General features: G+C 44.7%; 1 long non-coding RNA gene across 1 annotated transcript; it reads left to right on the plus strand.

The window, feature by feature from the left end:
- Positions 1 to 3,125: 3,125 nt before the first annotated feature.
- On the plus strand, positions 3,126 to 5,089 carry LOC308584311. The gene is made up of 3 exons (XR_014006765.1): positions 3,126 to 3,235; positions 4,786 to 4,835; positions 4,922 to 5,089. It is a non-coding gene; the product is annotated as an uncharacterized lncRNA (long non-coding RNA).
- Positions 5,090 to 11,669: the final 6,580 nt, after the last annotated feature.

The following is an 11,669-nucleotide window of genomic DNA, read 5'->3' on the forward strand; positions in this document are numbered from 1 at the left end:
TGAAACACTTCATGCTTAATTTCCGTAACAGGCTGCTGATAAAGGTACAGGAGCAGGGCCAGTTAAGAAGTTGGCAACTGCAAAATTATCACTGTGGCTACAGCATGTCTTGTACTTAAGGAAGTTGGGCCAGGTAATTCTATATGCTCTGCAGCTCCTTACATAAGCAGCCACTTGGACTTTCACAGCAGTGTTTCAGAAGCATTCAAAACCCCGATTACATGGTGAGGGGGAGGACAGGGGAAAAGGCAGTGTGCAGGTACCTTCTCACCAGGAAACAGAAAGCTATGAGGTAATCTAAAACAGACGGTTTACTCACTGCCTCCTTAAGACGCACCCAATCTGAGGTACACAGCTGTGGCAACTGGAGGAACTAGCTATGATTCATAGCAGGAAAGGTAAACAGAAAGGCTCAGTGGAGTGTTGGCTAGCAACTCCTGTCTAAACTTTGTTAGATCATATTCTGGAAGCCCACTCAGGCAATTATTCCTGTACATTAATGATAAATTTTAAAAGGCACTTTTGGTTCATGAAATGTGTGCTTTGTCAGAAGCTGCCTTGAGCAGAACTGCCAACTTTTTAAGGGTGGGTGTGTTAACTTGTGACCCTCCAGATGTTGTTGGACTACAACACCCCACATCCTTGATCTTTGGCTCATGTTGGCTGAGGTTGATGGGATTTGAAATTAAACTACTGTACATGTATTGCATATCCTTTAGCTCAGCAGTAGCCAAGATGATGCCCTTCAGATGTTGGACTACAGTTCCCATGAGCCTCAACCAGAATGGCCAAATGGTCAGGGCTGATGGGCACTGAAGTCAAATGACAGTGGCTACTCCCCATTCTGGGTTAAACCACAGAGCCTAGGACTTGCTGATCAGAAGGTCGACGGTTCTAATCCCCGCGATGGGGTGAGCTCCCGTTGCTTGGTCCCTGCTCCTGCCAACCTAGCAGTTTGAAAGCACGCCAAAGTGCAAGTAGATAAATAGGTACCGCTGCGGCGGGAAGGTAAATGGTGTTTCCGTGTGCTGCTCTGGTTTGCCAGAAGTGGCTTAGTCATGCTGGCCACATGACCCAGAAGCTGTACGCCGGCTCCCTCAGCCATTAAAGTGAGATGAGCGCCACAACCCCAGAGTCATCTGTGACTGGACCTAATGGTCAGGGGTCCCTTTACCTTTACCTTTGCCCCCCATTCTAGCTGTTCTATTAACAGCAGTTTGATCTACAGAGATTAACTTGTTTCACGCTGTTCCATAAAGGTTGCATCCAATGACTTCTGCGTATCAAAGCTCTCTTAGGCACATAGGCCAAGCTGGCAGTTTTCTGGCCAGCCTGTCAATTCAATTTGTACACGTTTGACAGATTACGTAGGAAGAGATTAATAAATGCAATAAATGTGAAGGGAAGTGGAAATATATTAATATTCATTAACCTGTACTACTGACATGTTATAAGGGGGTAGTAAGGGGTATAGAGTGTGGCGTGCTTGTTTTAAATTTCTGTAATTATTATTATAATTTTGCTATACATTAATAAAAGCTTTTTTTAAAAAAAATGCAATAAATCACCATTATCATCTGGATGTGATCTAAAGTGGGGTGAAAAAAACACCTGGCTTTGTACTGAAGCCATGTCTGCATTAGTCAAAAAAATCCTTACAAATGTTTTGCCTTAGAAGAGGCATGGCTGCAGAGGTTGTCATGAAGAATGCCTGCACTTGAGAATTCATCACTACATCCGTGCCATAAACAAGACCCATTGAACCATTTCCCTACCTGCCTCATGTAACCCAATCCACCAGCTCCCTCCAGCTTGACTGTGTAGCCCAAGAAAGGGATTATGAACAAGGAGCATGCGATGAGTGATATTTAAAGAAACAAACTTCATCAGCCCATGCCATCACCTATGCCATAAGGAGAGTTTAACTATATAGACAGGACTGTGTGGAACATGGGAAGCTGCCTACGTTTGAATCTGACCATCTACTCCAGTACTGTCAACACAGGCCGTGGTTTCACAGGGGCCTTTCCCAGCTCTACTTGGGAGATGCCACAGACTGAATTTGGGACCTTTTGTATGCAAAGCAAGTGCTATAAATCTGAGTTAGGGCACTGTGTGCCAGCAGTTGATTGTAGGATAATGTAGAGGAATTCACCTCCATGTGCATTTATGGCAGTGACTGCTCACTTTGTATTTAATAAGCAATACAGTGTTTATTGTGGCACAGAGAAAAACCTGATTTCTGCCTATAGAGTCCATCATATAATTATCATGAATGAGACAAAGGCGAAGGAGGAAAAAACGGAAGATGGCGGGGAAGAATCAGAAGAGGTTACAGAGAAAGTGGAGCTCTCCAGTAGAATTCTAATGGAACTGGCAACAGAGACATAGCCACCTTTGTAATTATTGCTGTTCCGACTACCCATCTATAAAGCAGGGCCCAGAGTACAAATATTTTTTCTCTCGGCACGAAGATGGATGAAATATCTATTTAGCAGTCTCACTTTTGAGATTTCTCCCTCTCACTTTGAGGTTATACCCTTCATGGAGGCACGGGTGTAGCCAGGATTTTTGTTATGGGGGGCAGAACCTCAGATTTGTATTGATTTTGATTGATTTAAGGGCGGCAGCTGCCCCCCCCTTAGCTACGCCCATGGATGGAGGCAGCATTTGTTGCCACCACCAGAACTATGAGGCTAGCTGAATTTGCCCTACAGATGGCTGTACACATCTATGGGTAGAAACATTAAACAATAACAATTATTATTATCGAAAACCTAGTCAGCCGCCCCCATCGAAAGTGCCTGCTCTTGCCCGCGGGCCCCGCGAGTCCTAATGGAATAACTTCCACGCCACGTGGCGGAGGCCGCAGAGCAGCAACTGCTCCTCCGCCAGGAAGCGCCGGGCGGTCTCGCTGGGAGGCTCAGCCCGAGAAGCTGCGCGCCGGCGAAGCGGAGGCAGCAACTTCCGCCTCCTGCTGGATCGCCGCCCAGCCGCCCAGCCTAGTTTCGCTCTCCCGGGGAAAGGGAGGGCGGTGGAACTTTGCCCTGGGTGCGATTGTGGCGTCACAAAGGCCCGGCGGCCAATGAGCGCGGGAGGTGAAAATAGCGCCCTATAAATAGCAGGGCGTTGCAACGGGCCGAATAGACGTGCCAAGAGGCTACGCAGGTGCCTCTCCCTTACCTGCGGCTTCTCGTCCTTCGGCCTGGAAAGCCGCCTGCACGTTCTTTGCATTGTATCCGTATATTAAAAGTGAGGCGTCGAGAACGCGAAGTTTTCTGCCCTCGGCCGTTATCGTTACCGCTTTGTGGCTTGGCGCAGGGTACACTTCTGGATTTTGACAAGTTAGGATCCCCTCCCCCACTCTCGCTGTTTGTAGCTGTCACAAGCGCGAGTACCTTTCGCCACAGCTTGGTTAAAAATGGACTAATCGGCGGGTATCACGGCAGCTCACTGTTGCAGTGCTTTGTGCGCCTCTGTGGGTTCGAGGTGACGGCTGTAGCGGAGGTGCTTGGCATCTGGGACATCCCAGGTTGAGTCCCTGGCATCTGCAGGTTGAGCTGGGAAGAAACACGAGATTATGAAGCCCTGGAAAGCCCCTTCCAGGCTGAGCTAATGGACCAGTAGGGTTTCTGTATTCCTTCCTTCCCGGTGCTTTTCCCCGCCTGTGTGTTCTTTATTTAGGGACACCGAAAGCTGCCTTAGTCACACCGTTGCTGCAATATTGTCAACACCCTTTAATTCAGTTCTGTTCATAAGTTTATTGTTCTGTCCAAAGGCCATGGCAAACTTGCAGAAATAGTATCTATAAAATAATATGGAACATACAAAATGTAAGCCAACATCCATGATGTGTGTGAGAGAATTCACCAGAAGCACCAGCAAGCTTAAATCTATCTTAAATTCAGATTGTCAACATGCGGAAACTGCTTTGAGGCTTGTTGTTTTTTAATCAAGCAGGGTATAAATGTTTTGAAATAAAATGAACTCTGACACTTTCACACTGAAATGAGATACAGAGTTGTATTTTCTCCTAATTGTAGATGCTCATGCATTGAGAAGGCCAAAACGATAATGTACAGTTTGCACAGATCTGGAATTACTGCTAGAGGTGGTGTGTGATCACTTTTCTGGTGCAGACTGCCCTAAATAACCATGGTCACACTCACCATACCACTCTGAATGGTAATGGTTTCCCCAGTGAATCCTGGGAATTCTAATTTGTTAAGGGTGCCAAGAGTTGATAGGAGACCCCTCAAAAAGCTACAGTTCCCAGCACCTTTAACAAATTACAGTTCCAAGGATCCTTTGGGGGAAACCATGACTGTTAAAGTGGTATAAGGGTGCTTTGAATATACAGTGTTTATGTGAATCATAAGTATAATCTGCTTCCCCAACCCTGCACATGCAGGGTGATTTTGACACCAGACTACCTTCAAATATGTAATCTTCACAGTGCATAATGATGTGGTGCAGCTAGTTTCCTGAACATTTGAATATCTCTTAGGTTTACATGTCACAGCTAAGCAGCAAGTGCAAAAACTAGTAATTATGCTACTAGATAACATCTCCACAAGAGCAAAAAAGCATTGTTACGAGGTTTCTTTTTTTGGGGGGGGGGAGTGTGGGCGGGTAGGATGTATACCTGAGCCACCTTCCAATTCCTGAATCCAGCAATTATTAAAATCTAAACAAGGATTCAAATTGTTGAAATTGTTTTCATTGCTTTTAAGATTCTGGTGGCATGCAACAACAGCATTGTCCTTTAACTCTTTGCACTGTAAGATTTCACCATCTGAAATTATTGGGATTAGGAAGAAATTGACTCCAGATAGGTATGGGACTTCTATGAGCCTGAATTTTGTTTTTATCATCTCCACCCTGTGAAGTGGTAACTCCCATTTGGTTTTTTTATACCCAGTCTTAGTGATGCAGAGCAGGAGTTACATTAGGGGAGAGCAGGGGAGGAAGGCGCCCCTTTGGATTTGAAGCAGCACCTGTTTATTCCTATATTTCTGGCTAATTCATCTGTTTTACCCAGTGACTCTGAGTGACTTTTAAGGATAATTAAATGGGATTGTGTGCTGGATTTCCATGTGAAAGGGATAAATTCTTCTATTGAAAAAAGAAAGACGGCTGGTGGCAGTTGTGTTCATAACATTACACTGGGTGTTACTGAGACAACAGTGAATCATAGAGATGGAAGGGAACCCTGAGGGTCATTTAGTCCAACCCCTTGCAATGCAGGAATATGCAGCTGGCCCTTATGGGGATCAAAAGCTGCTGTTTCACTTGTGTGGCAAAAATTTGTTTGCAGAATTAGAAAGAAGAGATTGAATTCTAATGTATTTACGTACCAGGCCTGTTAATAGACATAACAACAAAGGACAGACTGAAGCTAAGGTGAGCTCAAAACAACAGCAATAATTTTTTAAAAATCATTTATGGACCTAAGTTGTGCACATCAGTTGGTCAGTCCACAAAAATGAATTTGCCTTATACCACTGCCACTGCTCTTGATTATTTCAGGCAAACAATTATATTGGCAGTATTCTGCCAGTTTTATTTTCACAAGGATTCACTGTTCTCATGCTTATGAAACACACCCTCTTGTGTGTACAGCGTTCTCCCCTCTCCTCACTGCTTACTTGAAATGTTTATCCTGCTCAAAAGATTAATGCTTTGGTACTCTAACTGTAGGCCAAGTTTCTGGTAGAAGTCCTTCCTTCACTGTTGAGAGGGGCAAACAAGGTGAGACACTGCAGACAATCTCCCGTCTCTAATGTTTTTGCAAATAAGCATTTGAGAGAGGGGGAGAGTTTGGAATGACAGTGTTAGACTGTTCCCTTTTCATGATTCTGGCTACTCTATCCAATTTGTTTTTCAGCACAGTTTCCTCCCTCCCAGCAAAAATTGACTGGCCAGCCAGCCATTCCATATCCACTGACCATGCTCAGCCTTATTGGGCTATTTAGGGGTCTCCTAAATCCCCACCTAAAGATTTTCCACTAAAGATATAATAAATATGGGAGACATTCCCTAGGGTTGCCACATTTCAAAAAGTTGTCGAGCTTTTTAAGGGAAGACCCCAAAATTGTCGAGCTTTCCTTAAGATACCCATCAAAATTGTTGAGATTTCTTTGGGAACAAACCCAAATTCTTGAGCTCTCCCCAAAATAGTGATTTTAAGCTTTTGGAGCTGCTTCCACTGCTTTTTCTATCGTGTTGCCATACATCCGGTGTCCCCCTGACATTTTGCCAGTTCAGCAAAATGCCCCCCTGACGCCATTTTTACACATGACAACCAGGACATGTCAGGAATTGTCCTGTCATATGGCAAGCCTAGATTCCCAGTCTCTCATAAAAATCTTCTCTCTGCTGCACTTTCTACCTTGCAGCTTCTTCCTGAACATTCATACAACCACCACAATCTCCCCCATGCAGTGATGGCTAGTAATCCCTGGAGCTGGTGGAGCAGTGGTCAGAGCCGCTCATGGGAGATGGAGCCAGGGGTCCACTGGAGGCAGAGTCAAATTATTCTGTTTCTCATCCCCCTCCCTTGCAAAAATACAGTAGGCAAGTTAGCAATTCTCAGGCATAAGCACTAGAGGACAAAGGTCGAACATACAGAAATAGGTCAGTGGCAGAGCATGTGCTTTGAATACACAACCACCCATTTTCTAGCTCTGGCATCTCCAGGTAGGTCTGGAAACTAGAGAATTGGAACCTTACTTTATAGGAAGGACCATAGTTCAGTGGTAAAGCACCTGCTCTGTGTGCAGAAGGCCCCAAGTTGAATCTCCAGATAGGACTGGGGAACACCAGCCCTCCACTATCTGAAACTCTGAAGAGCTGCAGCTAGGCAGTGCAGACTGCATTGAGCTAGATGGGCCAGTAGTTTGTCTCTGGAAAAAAGCACTTCCCTGATGTGACGGTTTGCTCTGGATTTGGGTGTTTGGTTTTACTGTTTTTTTAAAAAGCGATTTGTGTTGGAGTTAAATTGTTGCAAGCCATTTTGAGGTACAAAGATAAGAAAGCAAATATGAAGTAATGTGTAATATTTATTGTGCTACCTGGCAAATGGAGGGGATCCCATGAGAACCCCTCTCCCTTCTCCTTGCTACCTTGTTGTTGGCATCTTTTTGTTTCAAGAGACAATGGAGTGCACCTCTGGGGTGAAGTCAGACTGCTGTGCTGGCAGCACTGAAGTGACCTCCCTGGGGCACAAGCCTGGGCAGAGTGTTGGGAGGTCCTGGGCTGCCCAGATGAGAAGATCCCTCTCTCGGCCTCGCTGACGTGGTCCAAAAGGAAAGAAGAGCAATACATTTGGCAGAGCAATACACCAGCTTAGCTGCAGGAGTTGCCGGAAGGAGGTGTGCAAGGCACTATTCAACTGCCTTTGGGACTCCACTCTGGATTTGTGTAGAGTTTCTCCTTGGCGGTTTTTTTCTCCTGAAGATATCCCACAAGGCAGTGAAGGTTTAGGACCAGAGTTTTCCTTCTCCTAGATGGGCTACCTTCCCAGGTTGACATGTCTCATCTGCCCCCACTTTATTCTTCTGTTTTTTAAATATCATTTTTATTAAATTTTCTGATTTACAATTTAGAATATTCATTTAAACAACCTTAAAATATCAATGACTTCCCTTCTTCTCTTTCCATGGTTAATTTCGCATAACATAAATCCCTGCCTATTTTACATGAACTAAACCATTCAGTATTCCATTACTGCATCCATCAAAACTTATTTACACTGTTGAATTTATCTTAATGCTGCCAATGTTTCCAAGTGCACACAATTCCCCCCCCATATATTCAATAAACATTTTCCAATCTTATTTAAATGTATGTTCTTCTTGTTCTCTTATTCTGTATGTTAGGTCCGTAAGCTGTGCATATTCCATCAGTTTAAGTTGCCATGGCATACATAAATAAATAACCTTTTTTGACACCTGGGAATTTCCGTCTGAATTATTCCCAAGGACTTGTCTGCCCCTCACTTTACAGCACATGCAGAAACTGCTTTCTTGACCGCAAGGGCCACTATTAGTCTCATCTGCTCAATCTGCTGCCTTCACATGTGGGAGAAGTCCCTAACCCACCAAGGGTTTGAGACCCATCAGTTACCCTCACCTGGTTTAGCTGGCCAGTCAAATCCGTTTTCTAGGGTGTGGCTGAGTGCAGGGTGGGGACCAAAGGTGGACAAACTATGCCAGAAGGAGGAGCACAATGTGTCCCCCACCAGAGGTACTACTTCTCCCCTCATACCCCATACACCCCATTGCTATCATCTAAACCGTATTCAGGAGAATGGAAGTGGGGGGGGGGGCATGGGGAAGCTTGTTTAATACTGGATTCCTTGCCAGCCAGAACCATTAGCTGATCATAGAACATATGCTATGTAATAAGCCAGATTGGGAAAACATTGTGGGGCTTTTATCGTCAAAGAAAGTTTATACCACAGAACTATCGTCACATTGTGTTTGTTTTTACCTAAGTAATCTGGAAAGTATAGATATGATTATAGAAATACACTGGATTTGCAAACATCAACTCAGTGGAAATGTCCCAATATCAAACAAGTGACCTTCTGAGAAACAAAAATGGACTACAGTTTCTGAAGAAAAACACACAATATTAAACCATTTGCATTAGTTTTACCTCTCAGGGTCTGGTGAGTAGCTGGTTGTATAGCCGTAAAATGGTAATTTTTGGCCTATCTTCATGATTTCTGTGCAGTTACACAATATGGGTTCTGTGCTGGTTTAAAGCCTCGTTGAGAAACATTATAAAGCTAGGGGGAAAGGAATAAAATTTCGGCCTAACTAGATATCATGGGGGGACAAGGACACGAGTGCCGCCAACCAGCCTCTCACCTCATGTGTTTCTAGCAATATCTCATAAAAGAAACATGACATTATGTCATTGTACATAGCAGCATATCCTCATCATTGACTACTGCTTGCAGGGAGTGTGGAAATGCTGAACATGATTCTGTCACATCACACATTCCTTGTGCTCAACACGTCTTGGATGTTGTTGGAGTCAAATTCACATCCATCCCAGCCAGTGTAGTCAATGGTCAGGATGAAGAGAGCAGCATCAAGACGGCCTCAGATCCCCCATTCCTGGCCTAAAGGGTTTTTTTTGGGGGGGGGGTGGTGTTTTTATTTTGCTTATGTATTTTGTGTTTTCATATTGCAATTTTATCCTGTGAACCACCCAGAGAGCTGCAGGTACAGGGTGGTATACAAATTTAATAAACAATAAATAAAAATAAAAATAAACTGAATACTCCATTACAAAATGACCACACACTGAAATCAGTATGAAGCCAGTTTGTAATTTGTTGTTCTCTAAGGGGTGCTGTGGTTCATAGGTCTGAAAAAGAGAATCATTTAAGAAGCCATGACTATAGAGGTCTCTAGATGCATTGTCTATTGATGGGAATTAGCCACGATGGCTGAATTATTGAGAGTGTTTTAAATTTTTATTTGATGATTAAACTTTTATATTGTAATGCCACGGCGGCTGTAAAGTGTTCTGTATGTCTTATGCTATAAACTGCCCTGGAATTGTGAACTAATAATGGGGGAAAAAGACAAAAGGAGGAAATATTGTTCACAGTGATGGCAATGGCAGCTTCTTTGCCAGGGCTAATAGGAGGGAATGAGTGTCTGTGTCACAGGTATCTGGCAGGGAGGAAATGGTTAACCTCTCCCCGAGTGCTGTGGTCCTGATCCACATTAAAAAAAACAACACTTTTGCACCACTACAAAGGATGTTGATGCTTCACATGTAGTTTGATTCTTTGCCCCCTGGAAAATAAATTACACTCTAAATGCAAAAAAAAAAAAAAAAAAAGCAAGAAAAAAAAGCCCCTCTTTCCGCTGCTCCAGAAGGAACCAGACCAACAGATTCAAATTACAGGAAGTAAAGGTGAAGGGACCCCTGACCATTAGGTTCAGTCGTGGCCGACTCTGGGTTTGCAGCGCTCATCTCGCTTTATTGGCCGAGGGAGCCAGCGTACAGCTTCCAGGTCATGTGGCCAGCATGACTAAGCCGTTTCTGGCAAACCAGAGCAGTGCACGGAAATACCGTTTACCTCCCCGCGTGAGCGGTACCTACTTATCTACTTGCACTGGTGTGCTTTTGAACTGCTAGTTTGGCAGGAGCAGGGACCGAGTAACGGGAGCTCACCCCGTTGCGGGGATTCAAACAGCTGACCTTCTGATTGGCAAGTCCTAGGCTCTGTGGTTTAACCCACAGCGCCACCAGGAAAGCAGACTGCAAATAAACATTAGGAAGAATTTTCTAATGGTAAGAGCTGTTTGACAATGGAACCAGTGCTTTTTTCGGTCTGTACGGCATACTGCCGCCTCTCTCTCTCAACCCCCCCAATTTTGCTGCCACATGCCTGTGCCCGCATTTGCTTGCTCCGCCCCTCCCCGCACCTTTGCCATCTCCTCCTCTGTTGCTGCTGCTTCCTGTGGCTGCAGGCAAAGGAAAGCATACAGACACCGATTTTTCTTTCAAAAAAACAGTGAGTGGAACAGACTCCCTAAGAAGGTGGTGGACTCTCCTTCCTTGGAGGTTTTAAAGCAGAGGTTAGATGGCCATCTGTCAGGGATTCTTTAGCTGAGATTCCTGCATTGCAGGAGGCCGGACTAGATGACCCTTGGGATCCCTTCCAATTCTACCATTATATGATTCTATGATTCTCGCTTTCTGAAGACAGAAATGAAACAGAGGGGAAAAGCAGAATTGCCCTTGCATGTTCTGCAGGCCTAAACTTCACAATCCATAGTTTAACGAAATATAATGGGGGAGGTGGGGTTGCAGTATATTACAAAATAAGGAAGCGGTTTCTAACTGTAGAACGTTCATTTATTTTTAAAATGCATTTAAATTCTCTTTACACAATGAAACCAGAGCCGGCTCAGTCATTAGAACGACTGAGGAAGCTGTCTTAGGCAGAAGCAGCCACCAAGGCATTAGTCCTGCAGGGGCCCCATCTGCCCTGCCGCCAGTGCGGTAACAGCACTCGTTTCGGCCCAATCAGGTGAGATCCAACCCAAAATTGACGCCAATGATGGCACCGCTTCACCAGCGGCAGAGGTGGCAGGGCAGGTGGAGAAGCAGCTCCGGCGGCAGCAGGTATGACGGTGGGGGCTGCAGTGGCAGGGCCAGGCAGCGCTTTCTATTTTGGCTCAAGTGGTGAAACAGCATGTGCGCCCCTGAGTGAAACACACACATATAAAGAATGAGTACAATCTGCTTCTACTTATCAGTGATAGGATTTATATTACACCCTTCAGAAACGTTTTCTCCACAGCACTTCTAGAACATTAAACAACATTTAAACAATTAAAAATGCAACAATATTAAAATGAATAAAAACAGCATACTCAAAGCTCTGGGCAACATCCGGTGATGTCTGCCTGCTAGGGCAATGAAAATTTGCTTGGACAGCGGGACTTCTGGTTTCTCGTCCCCCCACATCTCCCCCAAATCTGTGCCAACAGTCCAGCACAGATTTGGTGAGCTTAAGGAAGACTGCAAGAGGAAGCAGAAGCAGAAGTCCCACTGTGTGAGTAGATCCCTGCTTGGATCTACCTTGGATCTCACCCCCTAAGTACTGAAAAATACACACAGGCAACATTTATGTA

The sequence above is a fragment of the Podarcis bocagei genome, assembly GCF_964188305.1.
Source record: "Podarcis bocagei genome assembly, chromosome: 3".
Lineage (NCBI taxonomy): Eukaryota > Metazoa > Chordata > Lepidosauria > Squamata > Lacertidae > Podarcis > Podarcis bocagei.